This window comes from Stenella coeruleoalba (genome assembly GCF_951394435.1).
Source record: "Stenella coeruleoalba genome assembly, chromosome: 4".
Classification (NCBI taxonomy): domain Eukaryota; kingdom Metazoa; phylum Chordata; class Mammalia; order Artiodactyla; family Delphinidae; genus Stenella; species Stenella coeruleoalba.
In genome coordinates this window covers 17,845,164-17,863,868 of record NC_137149.1, presented here as the reverse complement: position 1 = coordinate 17,863,868, position 18,705 = coordinate 17,845,164, and the positions used below count along the sequence as shown (strand labels likewise).

The following is an 18,705-nucleotide window of genomic DNA, read 5'->3' as shown; positions in this document are numbered from 1 at the left end:
GTTCAAGGGAAAGAGGCATATGACAAAAATAAGGGCAGTTATATAGTTAGGACTCTTTGGGTTGCATGTGACAGAGACCCAACTTAAACTAGTTTAAGAGAAATGAGGAATTCATTGGCCTACAGAATCCAGTGAAGTTCTGAATTAAGCATGAAAGACAGGGATGCGGGAAGCCTTGGGAACAGCTGGCAGGGGTAACTTCCCCTAGCACTGAATTTCCCTCTTCTACCTCTGTGTTTTTCTTTACAGTGACACCTTCGTTATCCCTCATTGCAGGCCAGATTCATTCCCTGTGGTGGTGATCTCACTACTGCAACTCTTGACTAGCAACTTTATGCTTTCCACAAAGGAGAGGGATCAATGAACTTTCAAAGCTTTGGTTTAAAAAATTCTTCAGAAGTTCTCTGATCATACTGGCTTAGACCAGGGGTCTATTCCTAGATCAGTCAAGTGTGGCCATTGGGAGAGGGTCATGTAAAAATGTGGTTTCTCTTGAAATAGCTACAGGGATTGAGATGGGGAGGGCAATTCTGGAAGTAGAGTTCCAGAATGCCAAACCGTATGTATCCTAGAATTATAGGTACCATGATAGAAATATGACCGGATATCAATGAGGGCATTAAATAGGGCTTATTCCACTTAGGGGAATCAGTCAACTTTTACAGGGAAAGTGTGATACTTTAACGTGGCTTTGAGACCTATATATTTATTCTTCAAGTAGATGATGGGGTTTGGGTTGGGAGAGTGGGAGGAGGGTATAGGACTGTGAAAAAGGGAGTCTGGAGAAGTAGGTTGGGACCAGAACCGTGAAAATCTTATATTTCATGTTCTGTCCTGTAGACAAATAGTAAAAGATATGTTTTGAAAGAAACACCTAGAAGTTCCCTTAGAATGTTTTCCAGCTGAGGGAAGGAAACCATACATCTCACTGTTTTTCTTCTCAGTATGAATTTAAAAGACATAATTTTCTTAAGGCTGGCATTTTGAAAGAAGGCTTATGCCTGTGTATTTAAAAGAAGTATATGTGAAATTTTATAGCTTTTTAATAAGGTATATTAGCATATAGACTTTGTAATGTTGCAGAGTACCGTTAAAGATACTAGAAATATGGTCTTGATACTAGTGTCTGACCTTTGGAGGAGAGAGAAGGAATGGACTAGAAGGTGGGAAAAGCAAGTTAGACTGAGACGGGGGTTTGGAAAAGATGGGCAGAAGATAAAGATCCAGTATTAAACTGGAAATGGAGGCCACTTGCAGGAAGAAGTGGTTCTAGGAAGAGAAAAAGTCGTTCCACATGTGGGTAGAAAGTGTGAGTGGTAACAGTAAGGTATATCGGTATTTCTAAGCCTATCCGTTAATTCCAGAATTATATTATTTGAATCAGTTGAACTTGAGAACTGGAATTGACAGTCCATGGTATTAAATTATTACATTCTTATTAAGCTTTTTGAGTCAGGGCTTGCAAATACTAATAACTACCCAGTTAATTAGGCAGCAGTCCTGAAGCCTGGAGCCTTGACTTCTGTGTCTTTCAGTGTGGCTGCCTCAGTGTTAAGCACGTAGGAACACTGACCTATTGATTGATTTCTAGTAATTTTGCAAGTATATCCTACAGGGTATAGTACGTATACTTAGCTAAGATACATTTATATTAACTTCTCGACTGGAAAACTAAATTTAAGTAACCAGGATTTTCTCTAAGTAGTGGACTGATTTCTTACCTTGACAATCAGTGCAGTGATTTTAAGACCACGCAAGACCAATAACATAGTGTGTGATTAGATATTTGTTTTTGGTTTGGGGAAGATTTGCTTAAAGTGGACCAGATTTCAGAATGACAAAACAAGTTTCCCTGGCAAGTTTGGTATCAAACTTTTGTTTTGTTATACTTGATTATGTACTTTGGCTGCACAAACCAAATATATGTTCCAGTCCAATTTAGTCTCTGCTCAGAGCGATTCTCCTTATTTGTCCAAAAGTTTCGGAACTAATATTGTTTTGCACTCACTCTGAGCATTCAGTCCCCTATGTAGTTAAGGGACAACAGACACCCCAGGGATGTGGGTTTGACTCATGACTTTTATAGTTAAGAAGCAGGACATGCTATTTTAGTCATTTTCAATGGTGGCAAGTTGGATGCCAGATGTTTCAAAGAATAAAGTATCCTACTCCTAGGGAACCACGTGCAATGTAGATTTGTTTTCCGACATAGAAGAAAGAAAAGTCACTCGGACTTCTATATGCTATAGGTTAAGCAAAATGCTTCCTGTTCATTGTCTATGCTTCCAGTGATCTCATGTCTCTCATGGAAAAGTCTTTAGCATATCCTATATTTTGCCTGAGAGAAAAGCGGCTTTAGAATCTCAGGTTATATCCTATGGAAATGGAAAAACAACCCAGTCTTTCCCTCCTGCTGTAGGGAAAAACCCTGTTCTTCCCTAGTATGTTTTTATTCCTGGTGTGTCTTCTTTTTCACTCATAGAACACTTCCCTCCTGACACCTCTATTCACCAAATGTGGAGAGGTTTTTTCCCCACAACAAGTGATTGCCTGTGACACCAGCTGGGTGTCCTATAATTTAAGTCAATTCTGACACTCTCTCCCCGGAGGCAGTGTCACATCCCACAGGTTAAAGGCCCAGTCCCACAAGATTGACCTTCCCCCTTCACTCCATCAGATGCCAGTCGCAAACTCAAGTTACCACCTGTTCATCTGACCAGCTGGCTAGAGATTGGCGGTTCCAATGGCCCTCTCCTTGGGTTGGACTAATTTGTTAGAGTGGCTCACAGAACTCAGGGAAACACATTTACCAGTTTATTAAAGGATATGATAAGGGGTACAGAGAAACAGCCAGATGAAGAGATGTATAGGGCAAAGTCTGGGAGGGTCCCTAGCATAGGAGCTTCTGTCCTGTGGAGTTAGGGTGAGTTGCCCTTCCAGTGTGATGAGTCCACCAACCTGGAAACTCTCTGAACCTCATGCATTTGGGATTTTATGGACGCTTCACCTAGGCATGACTGAGCATTAACTCTATTTTCAGCCCTTCTCCCATCTCAAGAGAATGTGGGGCGTGGCTGAAGATTCCAAGCTTCTAATCATGGCTTGGTCTTTCCTGTGAGCAGCTCCCATCCAGGAGCCGATCCAGAGTTGCCTCATTACAACAGAAGACACTTCTATCCCACAGCAAATTACAAGGGTTTCAGGAGCCCTGTGTCAGAAACGAAGGTCAAAGGCCAAATATTAGAACAAAAGATGTTCCCAGTCTCTAATCACTTAAGAAATTACAAGGGTTTCAGGAGCTCTGTGCCAGGAACCTGGGCAGAGACCAATATGTATATTTTCTATTATCTCACACTTATTCACAGCTCACGGATTCAACTGTTTGACATAGGGACATGGTGAGTCAAAAATAATTTTCACAAAAGAGAATTGCATTATGTGCTTAATTTACAAAACTATTTCGGCGAATCGTACAAGTAAGGCAAAAAACAATTTTTTTGGCATGAATTCCTTCTGCATTTGTTAAGTGGTTTTCTCAGTATTCCTGTTGGTTATATGAATCATGGGATTCCCAATTATTTGATATTTGTGGAGTATGAAGTTTAATGTATTTAGACTTGAGAAAAGTCATCCAACAAGTGAGTCACAAGTGAGAAATATCCAATACAAATATGCTATTTCCCCTAAATTCTGACTAAGAAAAAATAAATATGTGTTTACCATTTTTTCAATTATTTTAACAAAGGGTCATAATGACACACTAATTGAATATGAATATTAGAGTTGGACAGTTTCTAGAAATTCTCTGGTCCAAGTCGTTAATTTTCAGATGAGAAAAGCAGAACTAGAGAGTTGACCGTATATGGGACTGTTCATCTGCCCAGGGATGTCAGCCACTCATATGTCAGAGAAGTCCCGTGACAGCCCATTACCAGACTCATGGCCACAAACACCGTCATCTGTACACTGGGTGTTGTCATGTGCCAGACACCATATGTGTCTTATTTCATCCTTGCAATAATTCAACGAGGTCCTTAACACTATTATTTCAGTTTAATAGGAAAAGAGAAGGAAAGAGTGAGAGAGAAAAAGAGAGAGAAAGGAGAGTTACAGGGGTGAATTCACTTCCTCAATTAAATGATGAAAGAACTTTGGACCCTGGTCTCTCTGACTTCAAAATCCTGTCTGTTGTCAACCATTCCACCATTAAATAATGGTGCTATGGTGAACCAGTTGTCAAGTATGGAAGGTTTAAAGCAAGTGTGTGACAAGATCAATGCAGAATTTTTGGTGGAATGATCTAAACTGGGTGTGTGATTCTGGAGGGGAAGAGACTATTTTCATGTGTGCTGGAGTTCCTTCGAGTGGAGAATGTAGCCTACCTCCTACTTTATTAAGTGCGTTCTCTACTTTAATTATCCTGATGCCTGTCCTCAGAGTCTTTCTCATTCTCCTCCCTGCTGTCATCCCGGGTTTAGAAGGAGGATGGAAGAGATAAGCAGATGAATAAAAATAAGCAGGAAACGTTGCACTGATTCATTCTATAAATAGTTATTGCGTAAATACATGTGCCAGATACTCTTCCTCTTCCTGGCCTCATAAAGCTTACGTTTGTGTGTGTGTGTGTGTGTGTGTGTGTGTGTGTGTGTGTGTGTGTGTGTGTGGTGTGTAGGATGCATATAAACAAGGAACTTTATTTGACTGTAAATAACTTTTCCCAGGAGAAGCTTCTCATATGAATGAACACGTTTGGGGAATACGGATTAATATTTAGACGTATTTTAAACTTTTTTTTTTCGGTAAGTTTCTAATGCTAAGTTCCAAGGCTGAACTTTTGATCCCGACGATATTGGTGCTGATCTCTGATCTCTTAATTGATCAAAGGCCTTGCAGTCCTGAAATGGCTGTTCTCAAAAAATTGTTTTCAAAGCTCTCTGAAGCTCCAATAGACACTTCATTTTTGTATATGTTGTACCTGTTTGCTGAAAAATCCATCCTGTAGATGGTTAAAAACTCCAGGGTATAGACTGGGTGAGAAAAGTGAAATAGGATGTGGTATGAGAGTAACTGGCAAAACAAGGGAGAGGAAGTTTTTCCTCTTTCCCCTAGTTTTTCTTCTGCTTGGGAATAAATATGCAGGAAACTCTTATGTCGAGGGCAGCTATAGCTTTTTTTCTTTTCTTTTTTTTTTTAAAGCTATGGAGATATTTATAAAACACAAACAAACTGCATCTGGAAACATTTCGAGCTAAGGCACTGTAAAAAATGTGTTGGATGATATATTGGGAGGAGAGTTGGTTTAAAGTAACACTAAAACTCCAAGTGAGATAGTTTATGTCTCTGTTGTATGTCTGGAGGAAAGGAGTCCAACGGTATTAGCAAGGCTGTGCTCTATGAAGCCTTTAGGGATCTAGGTGCCTCCTAGCTTGAGATTTCACCACCTGCTTAAGCTCCAGCCATCATGCCACTCTTCAGGTAGCAGGTGGAAGGAGAAGGAAGGAGAGAAGCCCGTTCTCTCCCTTTAAGGATATTTATCATAAGTCCCACACATTACTTCTGTTAAGATCCCTCAGGCCAGAATTTAAACAAATGGCTATACCTAAATGCAAAGTGGCTGGGAAAAAGAGTCTGTATTCCAGGTGACCAAATGCCCAACTGACTCAGGAATTCTATGACTGTAGAAAACAAAAGGATAGCAAGGGATAACTGTAGTCAGTTAACTGTACAGATAACTGTACCAGTTTCTGCCACAGATGACTCTCAGTCTTTTCTCTGCCCCAAGTTCCACATGTCTATAATTTGAAATCCAGAACGAGCATGCTTTCAATGAAATCTATTCTTTCCCAATGGTTTCTGAGATGCAAAACACCTTTTAATGCCCTGAGACACACTGTGGGCTGAGGCTGCTATTAGAAAAAGGGAATAGCAAATGGATTTGCAGCTTGCTCTGGGCCCACTAAAATTTCACAGAAACAGTAGCATCATCTCTGCATGACCCGCTCTTTTCAGAAGGATGCCTTTAAAGTTGCAAAACAATTCAGGTTCCTTCAGGCACCTGGAACCCTGATGCGCTATCGCCTGACTCACTTCAAACTGAGAAACAGTTGGGACCTGGGACCAAAACTCCTGCAGCCTGACCTCCGGAGGATTTTCCTTTTTGGAGTTTTAATAGGTGTCATCAGCCCAGTAGGGGAGACTCTTGGCAAACCTGAGTCTTTCTCCTTCCAGAAGCTCACGGATACTGCCTCTGTGAAAGGGCCAAATTTGTCAGTGGGAAAAGAATTGTAAGAAGTATCATGAAGTAAACTGTTTTGTCATGCTCTGAATATTGACCCTTAGTAATAAAAGCTTCTTACGTTTTCAAACATGGCACTGAATCATCTCTTTAAATAATTAGCAAGTAGGGAGACAAGATGCAGGAGTTCACTTAGCTCTTTGAAAAGGAAAACTTTAGTGGACTTAGGTACACTGGGACAAAGTGAATCAAAGAGAGTGCCTTCAAGTTAAATACTGGGATTAGTTTTTCAAAGGTTTTATATGTGTCTGCCCACATAGAGGAGATTTATTCTTAGGCATTTTTCAAGTTAAATATTTGCTACCTTTAGAGAGTAACCCTGTTCTTCAATTATTTTTTTTTCTCAGTCTCTTCCCTCATCCACTTTAAAAATGATCCAAAGTTCCACTCACTGAGTGTGGGAAGGCACAGAGCAGAAGAAGGGAAGGAATGACAGAAACTCGGTGAAGGCCATCCAGAAACTCCTGCCAAGAAGCGTTTTGAAGAGGTTAATAACGCTCAAACGTTAATAATGCCTTTACCTTGAAGACATCCAGCTACTGTGTGGAGCTTAAATGATCCATCTGAAAGCAGCAATTCCAAGTTTAATTGTCTACTCGTAATACATAGACATATTTGTCTGGACCAAGTTCATTCGCAGATGTTGGTCAGTTTTCTGAGTTTTAAAAAGTGTTACTCATTATACCATGTGAGCCTCTGTTCCTTGTCCTTTCCAGCCATAGTTATATTGGTTTCCAAATTCAGAACTGTGACAGCATTCCAGCAGAATATCCAAAGTTGTTTTTACGGTCTTTGACAGAGAAGAAAAGAAAACATATTGGGTTAAGTATGAGAGAATTCTCCTTCTCCTAAATTTCCTCCCACCAAAAAGAAACAAAATGAAGAAACAAAGGAACTAGAAAATAAATGTGTGTCTGGGAATCCGAAGGATACATTTCCTTCTAATATACCTGTTTCGGTAAAAGCTTGCACGGGAAATGTTTGCCTGTTCCTCAAATGTCATAGCTTTCCTTTGGTCTCTCTTGGTGGATCCAATTTCTCAGCAGTACGATGTATTCCTTGTTGTTTCTAGTATTTTCAATGGACAAGAATCATCTGGTACATAATCCATGGCTGGGCTGGAGGCTGAGCACAGCTGGCCACAGCTGTGCTGGAGTAGCCTGAGAACTGAACCGTTCATATAAGGTGGTTTAAGAAGGTATTTGCAAGTGGAGCAGACGGCGGGCTCTGGGCCAGTCTCAGCTGCTGATGGGGGTCAGCCATTGAGGGCATGACACTGGTCGTTGGTGGTCACAGAGATGGAGCTGAACAGAGAGTGGAGCGTTCACTACCCTGAAGGCCGGTGTCATCGCTGACTCTCTGCCTCTCTGGGGTCAAGTCGACGTGCCTTGTAGAGTGAAAGGCCATGCCCTTCTCATTCCCGCCTTTTAAGGCTTTTCGCCACAAATCCCTCTTCGGAGAAATGTTAGCAGTGGCACTGCGTTTTCTTTAATATTTGAGTGTGTATTTATAGGGACTCTTTAAATAATTTGTGTGTGATTGATTCTGAAAAGCATGTAATGTCTTGTTCGGGGAGTGCTAGGATGCAAACTAGTGCCAAATTGTCACTCTGGGGCAGCAGTAGATCAGGAATTACTAAGATGAACAGGACAGAGAGTAGTGAATTGGCAGGAGGGGCTTGGATTGGTTTGGTTTTAGACAGGCCAGGGAAGGAGCTTGAATTCACAGAGGAAGATAGCCCTGGATGTCAGAGATCAGAATGGGAAAAGGTCAAATCCAGAGAAGACTCATCAATAGCGAGAATTTTTCATTCCTGAGATATCAGAATGGGTGGGGTCCAGGCTCTAGAAGATGTCAGGGTGTAGCACGGAGGACACAAGCTTTTGGCAAAACGGAGGATGTTTTCACTTTCCTTTTATGGACTTCTGACTACGTGTGGGTGCTTGTCGCCAAAGCGAGACTCGTGGGCTGTGCCCTCCTAATTTAGCAGTGCCAGAGGTAGTCAGCCTTCTGGGAAGGACCTACACACATCTGTCTGAAGTTGGTCAGGGCTTTGTGACCATCACTTATTTTGAAAGTTCACTGCCAAATGAAGTTACTTTGGAACTTTACTTAAAATTCTCTCCCAGGATAAGCAGGGGATAATTTAAAATCATTTCCCAAATTCTAAGACGTAGTTAAATTGTCACCTTACCCACTGTTTCTTTGGGGATTGAATAAGAAAGCTTTAGAGTAAAAATGAAAGACCTTAATTTTGGAGCACTTTCCATTAAGGTTAATGTCTTCTGTGGTATTGTAACATAGCATTTTCCTGAGACAGCTAAATAAATCACGCAGAATTGGCACGTAAAAGAAAATAGTAACGGGATATTGTAGTTAAGGAAAAAAGTCATGAAGATAAAGGTTGCCTGAGGTTGAAATTTCTTGGTGACATTAATGACGATAGTGAAGCTTCGGTGATATGTCTTAAACCAAATTGGTAGGGCTGTTGGCAAATGAGTGCAATGAGTATGAACAGAAGCTTGCTCTGTGGTTCTGGGGGCCCAAGGAAAGGGTTAGCAATCCAGGTCCAACTTTTGGCATCTTTCCTGACTAGGTCAAAGCCAACAGGGATAAGAGCCAAGGCTACCTCTCCCCTCTCAAGGGCTGCCAGGAGGGTCGAGGACCTCAGGTAGCTCAGGCCAAGAATTTCCTCTCCGTGTCTGACATGTACATGGCATATAGTTAAATGATGTGGGCTGGCCATGCTGTCCCCTGGGCAACACTGTTTTTAATTGCTTCACCATACTTAACCCTCCGTCTCCACCCAAAGAACAATTTAACCTTCTTTTTGAGTTCCTGCCACAAAAAGTTAGGAGAGTTTCATGCATTTTTAGAAGTGAGTACTCACTGAGTGCTTTTCGTGTACCTGGTACCAAACTCTGAGCTGTGGCAGTAGGAAGAGTTTATTTTTTATTTTTTTATTGCAGTATAGTTGATTTACAATGTTGTATTAGTTTCAGATGTGCAGCAAAGTGATTCAGTTATATATATATATATATATGTACATATATGTATGTATATATGTATATATATGTATATATATATATATATGTATTCTAGGAAGAGTTTAAAAGACATTATCCTTACCCAGTGAATGTCCTTACCCATACAGTAACATAAAGGTATGTACAGCACTGTAAGAGGGTGTGGAGGCAGTAATTGCTGTAGAGCTAGAGCTGGGAAAATTATAAAGACAAGTTTTATGAGAACTAAACATTTTACAGACCAAATTTTCATGGACTCGGGTGCCTGTTTTATTTTATGCACCTTTCCTAATAGTATTGTAAGCCTTAGGGACGCAGGCATGGGTTAACATACATACTTATTCCTTTCCCACAGTTGTTTTCTCTTAATTTCATGAGGACATCAAAACGAGTGGGAAAAGGCCAATGAGGAAATTCTTGGGGGAAAAATACCCCACACACAATACTTGCATTTCTGATGAGAAAACCCAAAGGGAAAAAGGTACTCAATACACAGGATGCTGGCAAAATATTTTACCAGGATGTAGTTTTGACCAGGTTACTATTTCCGCTGGGATAGAATGTGTTTTACTTTTTAAAAATTACCTCTTGATCTCCTTTATACACTCTCCATTATGGCCCCTTATGTAGAGATACGTACTACATGCTATCCTGCATTCATTTTAGGCTAGTTTGGAGAATTTCAGGGAGAACACATGCAATTCTCCGACCAGGCTTGGCTGTTGAGATCATAGAAATTCTTTTTTCTTGCCCCCAAACGTGAGTCTGAAGGCTAGAACCCTGACTGTTGGCCCGTGACTAGCTTTCATGGCCCCAATAGTCCATAGAAATGAAAGAAGTGCATTTCCATAGTCACATGAATCAAACAGGGGACTTGGTTTTATTCCTTACTTGGGGACCACTTGACAGTTTTTTTCGTTCTAAGTGATACGGCTTCTACGTAGTCCCAATGCATTCATTTTCCATCCTCACTTTCCTTCCTCCCAAAGTATAAAAGGAACATGACAAAATGATCTGATACTTGCTATAGATAACAAGATTCTCTCTATGTATCTTTGCCATAGAAAGGCCCACTGAAGAATTAGGCCTGGTGTATTTTTGTCATTTCAAGCAATTATGTTGAATGGCCCTTAGCTTTGGTTTTGGCTTTATAATGTAATGCATGGCCAAGGTGTCGACACAGTGACTGTGAAGAGTCCACATATCATTCTGCCTTAATGACTATAACATGGTGTGAATGTGGAAACCAGAAAGTTCGTTTTTGAAGTCTGAAAGCAGCAGAGAACAGATGAGGGTAACAGATCAAAGCTTACTTCCAGCCTTGGCTACTTCTGGCAGGACATTCTTCTCTCATTACTTCATACGGACCAGATAGGAAGCAAGGTGTTCTGCAGATACGATTCTTGCTAATCAGAAGAGCAGGAGATCTGCTTACACAGTTAGTGTCACCACACATCACCTGTTATTAAAGACTTGCTGGCCATGTTCAGCTCTGTAGATTACAGAACTTCTCAAACTTCACCGTATCTGCAAATCTTTGGAGATCTAGTGGGTCTAAGGTGGAGCCCAGCTATTCTGCAAATTTAAAAACCTCCCAGGAGATGTTGATGCTGCTGGTCTGGGGACCATGCTTGGGTACCAAGGCACTAGGGCATGATGCTGAAGTGGCCCAGATGTCAGGTCTAATAACAATACCAACGGGTTAATTTATCTCTTACCCCTGAATCAACTACACTCTGAGTCTTAGTGAGACTCCTTTAAAATACTTGCTGTTGGTCAAGAAGAGGATCTGGTGCTGACAGAAGAATGACAGGCCTAGGGCTAGAGGATGTACGGAATGGTCTCGGGGTACTGGGGGAGCCCTCATACTCCCATTCTCCTGTGATTCCTTAAGCTCTACCTGATAGAGAGCCATTTGTATTAACAAATAATACCTTTAAAATGTTAGATCTTAGTTTAAATTAGTTTCACTAGCTGGTTTACTGCTAACTGGAAACTGCTTATGGGAGAGATCGGTCATTGAGGAAAACCTGGGATAAGGATAGGAGTTTAAAGACTTGTGCAGGAAAAACACTCCGGTGTGTTTCCTTTACTCTCACCTTACTATATCACACTTCACTTTATTTCTGACACTTCTGGTCACTAAATATGTGGAGCTTTTTCCCCCGACACCAAGCAATTCTCTGACACCAGTAGAGTGTCCTATAATGTAACTTAATTCTGTCCCTATCTACCTGGGGATACTGTCAGATGCCACAGGATAAGGACTGAATCCCACAAGACTGGCCTCCCCCAACTTCAGATGGCAACCGCAAGTCTTCTGACTGACCAACTGTAAGTCAGGGTTCCCATGATCCCCTTCTTGGGTTTGAGAGTTTGCTAGAATGGCTCACAGAGCTCAAGGAAACATACACATTTACTGATTTATTATAGAAGGATATGGTAAAAGATACAGATGGGCATCTGCATAGTGCAAGTTATGAGGGAGGAAAGCTCGGAGCTTCCGTGACCTCACTGGTGCACCACCCTCCTGTTCCTTCTTGTGTTCAGCAAGCTGGAGGCTCTCTGAACTCCATCCTTTGGGGATTTTTATGGAGGCGTCCTCACATAGGCATGATCGCTCATTAATTCAGCTTCCAGGCCCTTACCCTCTCCTGAAGGATGGGTGGTGGGTGTGCAGCTTCCAAGCTTCTAATAAGCATGGCTTAGTCTTTCTGGTGACCAGTTCCTATCTGGAAGCTATCTAATCACCTCATTAGAACAAAAGACACTCCTATCGCCCAAGAAATTCCAAGGGATTTAGGAGCTCTGTGCCAGGAACTAAAGGAAGAGACAAATATATATAGACCAATATTTATAGAAATGTATACACACACACACACACACACACACACACACACACATTCTTTTTCTGTTATTTCACAGAACTGGAACAAATGAGGAAAGGTGGTTTGGGAGTATGTGGCATTTCAGAAAATAGTCGATCTGTAAGGGGCAAAGGACAGCCCAGGAGAGAATAGGAGTGTGTGCTGGTTGGTCTGGTGAGGACTGGGGCATCCCGGGGGCCCAGTTTGGGTGGCTAGTCCTGGAACAAATGGATGGCATCACCAATGACCAGCTCAAAATGCACATTCCATTGATCATGAACCAATTGTATCATCTTCCTTTACGGGAAACAGCCTAAATTAAAAACAAAACAAAAACTCCCTGAAGGAAACCTTCTCCACCTTTTATTTTCAGATGTATTTCTCCCAGTTTGGCTACAAAGAAAAGATTTCTCACAGTGTTTATACCTGCTAGGAAATTGAGAATTCCAGAAATCTCACAGTGTCCAGATCAGTTTTCTTTCCAAATCTGGGATGCAGCACTCTCTTTTGAATGACAAAGAGAGGTCAGTTATCAGATTTGTGCATTTATACTGGTTTTATGTCAGTGGTACCAGTGTAACTTGAATGCTTGTGAAGAATGCAGTTTCCTAGAAACTGCATTTAAGAAAAACACTTAAAAATATTTTGACGATTGTATGGTTGGGATTTTTAGGCTCAGTGGATCTGGTGTACTTCATGGGCATGGAATTATTCCAATTGCACCATAATCTCAAATAAGTTAATTTTTTTTTTTTTTACGGCAAATTGTGAGAATGAGAAGCTTGGAAGGGATATTAGGGAAATGATAGGTGCTATGTGCCTCTTTGTTGTAACTTATTATGTTTAATCATTATCATTACACTAGTGCCTAACTCCGTTAGGGTCAAAGACTAGGTAATCTAATGAAATAAGAATTAGGAAACCAGGACCCTGATTACTATCTGAATTTCTACCATTTAATTACATCAGCTATATCACAAAACATTATCTAATGCTTGGTGAACATGGTCCATGATCCTTAGTAGCTGTGTTTTAATAATAAAGATTTAAAAGTAACAGTTACCATTTATTGAAGATAAACTCTATGGCTAGTACCACTTTAGGTACATTACAGTCTTAGCTCATTTACGACTTTCTTAATAACCTTTTTTCTGTAAAAGATGATAATGTTGGCCATTGGTTATAGCCTGCATGTATGTAGTGCTTTATATTTTTAAGAGAACTTCTCTGTATATTTTCATTAGCCTATTCAGTTTTTCATGAAGTAGTTCTAATTCCCTGATACAAAATTTTGCTGAGATTTCATAGAGAATCTTGACTGTGAATCAAAACCTCTTTGCATCTGAGGTGGAGAGAAAAGTGGAGATAGCATTGCTTTTTCCTTTCCAATTCCAACTGTGAAGAGTGAGACAGGGGTGTCTGTGTGGAGCCATTGGGCTGAAGATTTTCATCTACAAACCAGGTATTTGGGTTTCCTTCCACACTTTCCCCATTTCTGCTCTGCCTGTGGACTTAAGTTTCACCCTCTCTATGGTACATTTTTTCTTTCATTTTGTCTTTTTAAATTTGTTCAAGTCATGTTGGTTTAGATCTTCAGGTAGTTGGCTTCTCTGACACTGACTTTGACCAGCTTTTAAAAACGCTCCTAATATCGAAGACAGATGCAGTTACCATTTAGATGATAAATGGCGGCATGTTTCACATAAGGAGGCCTGGTAGATATCCATTATTGAGAAGTTAATAGAATTACCTGTAATCATATTGGCAGAGCAATTTCTTAAGGCCATCTGCTTATTTATTAAAATGATTTTTTAAACTCTACTGGACTAGATACTTTTCTAGTAGCATTTCACCTGTATTGGACTATTTTTTAACTCTAAGGTATATTTTACATTACCTGTATATCCCATCCCATTATCATCCTAGGATAGGATCCCCCAGAGTAAAGGTATCTTTTTTACTAAATCACTCTGCTCATTTTTCTATGGGCCGTGAGTTATCCTTCTACACATAAATGGCAAGGTAGCATTGCTTATATGCTAACGTCTGTCCATGTGAGATGCCTGAACCTCCTCTTTCAATATTTTCCTGAAGTTTTTCTTTCATAAGGATAATACCAAGAATTGTAAGCCTCCTGGTAGGCTAATGATCTGGTGCTATTTAAACCGATTATCTGTCCATCATTTATTTCACGGGCTGAGAAGAACCAGATTATGCTTTAATGAAAGTTGTACTAAATGCTATGTGGCATCCTGGAGATCTTGGAACAGTTAATGAGTATTAGTGGAAAAACTGGTGATTCGAATAAAGTCTGTGATTTGGTTAATAGTATTGTACTGATGTCCATCTCTCAGCATTGACAAATGTACCACGGTTCTGCCAATGTTAACATTCGGGGAAACAGGGTGAAGCTACAAAGGAATTCTCTACTCTTGTTGTGATTCTTCTGTAAATCTAAAATTATTCCAAAGTAAAACAAATATTTTAAAAATCCCAGCCCTCAAATTGTATGCCTTTTCTTTATCTTCAGAATAAATGTATTATATGTTTTGAACACAACATAACAGTTTAACATCCTTGGAATTTTATTTTATTTCACAGTTTGTCACGCATTAAGAGAGAATATTCACCAATGACACTCATTAAATAAAGGAGTAGCTTACATGAATAGAATGGTAAAGTCTTATAAAAATACCTATAAAAGTTTCCCCCCCACCCCTGGATTATGTCAGCTAAACATTTGCGACATCTTGGCTTTTCTTACTCTAGTTTTCTTTTGTGTGATATTCCAACATCTCAGAAAATGTACTAAAGAACTGAACCCAGATAATAGATAAAAAGTTTAAGATATGGCTTACATATGGAGGAAATTTTAGACAATATTAAAAATGTGTGAAAACGTTGGCTCCAGACGAAGAACACTAGTAGACAAGGTCCCTAGTAAATGACAATATTTCTAGGTTTAGGTAATGTGCTCCCAGCATCTGCATCACTGGTACATGCTGAGAGGTTAGGAAATTTTGGAACTGTGTAAATTGGGGTTCACAGTTTTATCTTGTCTTCCTACAAAAAATGTGTTTCCTGATTGGCTCAAGATGATAATTATGGGACTTCAGACTTTAACTAACAGATGAGTCAGATATTTATTTTGGTGCAGGAGATTCTGAGGTCCTTAAAGCCCACCCCCCAGGGGAAGTCTCTTACTGAAGACGGAGCCTATACAGAAAACACCGAGTAACAGGTGTAGAGAGATCCAGCACTGGTTTTTGTCCTTGGAGACAAATCTCTTCCCACATAGTGGAGAGTTGTAACTAGACGCACAAAGACAGGAGAACTTTCTAACCTCGGCGGACATAACCAGCCATAACACTGTCACTATGTAAGAGGGGAAGAGGTGTTCTCGAGCCAGGCTGTCCTGGAGGCAGCGTCACTGTGGTAGGAACTCACCCAGTGACCTCTATACATGTTTAACCTTTCCTGCCACATAATCTATTTCATGACCAAGGATATAAACTAGAATGACTGACAAGAGAAATTATGAAATCTGTAATTAACATCAGGCATTTTTCTATCATGAGTAAGGATTTTTGAGTCAAAAAGAACTGGGTTTTTATCCTAGCTCTACCATTTGCTCTCTCTATGACCTTGGGCAAATTACTTACCCATCTGAGCTTCAGTTTCCCTGCTTCTAAATTGCAGATAACAGTAATTATTTTATCGGATGGTTTCGTGGGCTATGAGAGCAAAGTGCCAAGGCCAGCACATGGCACCAAAGAACCCGTGAGAACCCGTTGTGTGTTCATTCTCCCCACCCGCTCTGAGCTCTCTGTAGTGTAACTGAGGAACATGAAGGGCTTCGTGTGCACATGGACACACGTGTGTGCACATATAGACAGCTTCCCCAGGCTTTGGCCGTATGTGGAGTCCCCATTCCATTTCTGATTTTCTCTGAGACCGTGTTTGTATTCATTCTCCTCTTCCTCCCACTTCCTTCCTCCTTCTGTCGCCAATACCTTCCTTCGCTCCTTTTGCTTTCTTTCTCTTCCTACCTTTCCCCTCCCACCCCAACCCTTTTCTTAGGTCCTGGTCCCTGCTCGCCTCCTCTCTTTCTCCCATTCCTTCTCCCAGCATTTTCAGACTTCTTAACAACAGGTACGATGGGGAACGTTCACACATATAAAGGAACTAGGATTAAACCTCAATGCTTAATCGCATGGTTGAAAATTCCAGACATTTCTTCTTTTATAAAAAAAGCTTCCTAATACTGCATTAGAAGCAAACTTAGTCCTAAAGCAGCCCACTGACTGTAAGTAACACAAAAGCAAACAATGCCCCTCCCCTCCAACCAAAATGGCCATTCAAAACAGGAGGATGTTTGGAAAAGAATATGTATGTTCCTGGATTACTTTGCTGTACACCTGAAGCTAACACAATGTTGTAATTTAACTAAAACATAAATTTTAAAAAATGGTTAAGAAAGCAACAAAATAGGAGGATGTCGTGTCATTACTACCTGTAGAAAGACCACACCACCCCTTCTGTGGCCACATGCTGGACTATTTTCAGAAATAGTTCGGTAGTTGATGACTTTGATCAGGTTTTTATTTTTATTTTCCCACATAGCTAAGGGTGTCCTAATCTCAGTCTTAGGGGAATGAGGCAAGTTTTCTGAAATATTCTTATCCTCTGATGTTTCTGAAGGCTTCCATGATCCTCATTTCATTTTTTAGTTAATTTTTGATTACAAAACAAATACCCCTCCCTCCCAATCTGCAAAACTAAACCATAAAGGAGATTATTACAGGGTTAGGACGTGGTCATTTAGAGGAGAAAGCCCCGTGTATAGAAGGGAAGAGGGCTTGGTGAAAGGGGTCTCGTTTATGGGGTGACCAGCTGACCCATGTCTGAAGGCACTTTTCGGACTATGCAGTCTTAACTTCTGCAGGGCTTTTAAAATCCCTGATGTGTTCTGAGCTCACAAAACTCAGACATTTATTTGTTAGAAAAATCTTTAGTTCCAAAGAGCTCAACTTATTCTCCAATTTCTGAAACTGACTGCAGCGTGACCTCTGGTTAGAAGCTGTTGTCCCAGTTGTGGACGTCTCTTAGGTCTTCAAGGAGCAGGTCCCAGATGTTTGATGAGGGCTGAACAATTGATGCCTGCTTCTTGGTGCATATGTCAAAATTTTAAAATATTATCAAGTATTAGGTGCAAAATTGCTCTTTAAGATCCTTACAGATAATACAAATAGAGAAATTCAGACCATTCGGATGAGTAATAATGTAGACTATCTATACTAGTAAAATAGTTGACTTTACATCCAAGAACAGATATAAGTGCTTTCAATAAGCTGGTGAATGCAGAGGGAGAAAGTGCCTGTTTAGCAGAGGCAGGGAAAGCATGCCCAGGAAGGGCATGCTTCCAGTGCTAAAATGAGAAGTGGGTTAACTTCTCTGAGAACAGAGGGCATGGTGGTGGCATGGATTGTGACTTGGGGGAAAGCTCAAGGGGAGTGGGGACTCTGTCTAGATGGAAAGGGGACCGATGGTGGGAAGGAAAGGAACTACCTTTTGTTTTCTGATATCATTTGTCAGGCCCTTTGTGATGAATATGGAGATTGGATGCCTAGATCCCCTTCCACTGAGAGTCTGTGGCCCAGCCACTGGGAGAGCTGGTCACAGGCAGCCGTCAGGGATTTCCTCAGCTGCACAGAGCCACCTTGCCTAAGGTCACACCCTTCCCAGAGTGGCTGGCACCCTGGGAAGCACCCTGATCAAGCATCAGGTATAAAAGTCCAGCCATTTTGGCCTTACCTGGGGAAATTCCAATGGCTCATTTTAGCTCTAAAGCTCCCTGTGGGGTCAGCTGAAGCTGTTGGTCTGCATCAAAGCTCAAATTTCCCTAAGTCTATGAGTCTATTTCTGTTTTGTAAATGAGTTCATTTGTATCATTTCTTTTTAGATTCCACATATAAGGGATATGACACGATATTTCTCTTTCTCTGTCTGACTTCCCTCAGTATGACAATCTCTAGGTCCATGCATGTTCCTGCAAATGGCATTATTTCATTCTTTTTAACGGCTGAGTAATATTCCATTGCATAACCAACAAGGACCTACTGTATAGTACAGGGAACTTTGCTCAATGTTATGTGGCAGCCTGGATGGGAGGCGAGTTTGGGGGAAAATGGATACATGTATATGTATGGCTGAGTCACTTTGCTGTGCACCTGAAACTATCACAACATTGTTCATCGGCTATAGCCCAATATAAAATAAAAAGTTAAAAAAAAAAAAGCTCAAATTTCCCTCTGCCCAATCCTGCTTCCTTCCTCCCCCCGCCCCCCCCCCGCCATAGGTGCTGATCCTAAGAGCACTGTCTAATAAATGTTCTACACTCTAACTCCATCTCAGAGTCTGCTTCTTGGAGAACCCACCTGTGACACTCTTTCAGTGTTCTATGTTATTTAATCTTCCTAGTAACTCCCCGAGGTTGGTAGTTTTAGCTCTATTATAC

At 40.8% G+C, this 18,705-nt stretch overlaps 1 long non-coding RNA gene across 2 annotated transcripts in view; it reads left to right on the top strand.

The window, feature by feature from the left end:
- The window catches only part of LOC307185616, a 118,876-nt gene that overhangs the window by 73,369 nt on the left and 26,802 nt on the right, over positions 1-18,705 (top strand). Inside the window, exon 3 of one of the 2 annotated variants that reach the window (XR_013828121.1) lies at positions 6,643-11,875. The exons of the other annotated variant lie outside the window; for it this stretch is intronic. This is a non-coding gene — a long non-coding RNA (uncharacterized lncRNA). Of the gene's footprint in view, positions 1-6,642; positions 11,876-18,705 lie in introns of those variants that run through there. 2 annotated transcript variants of the gene reach the window in all.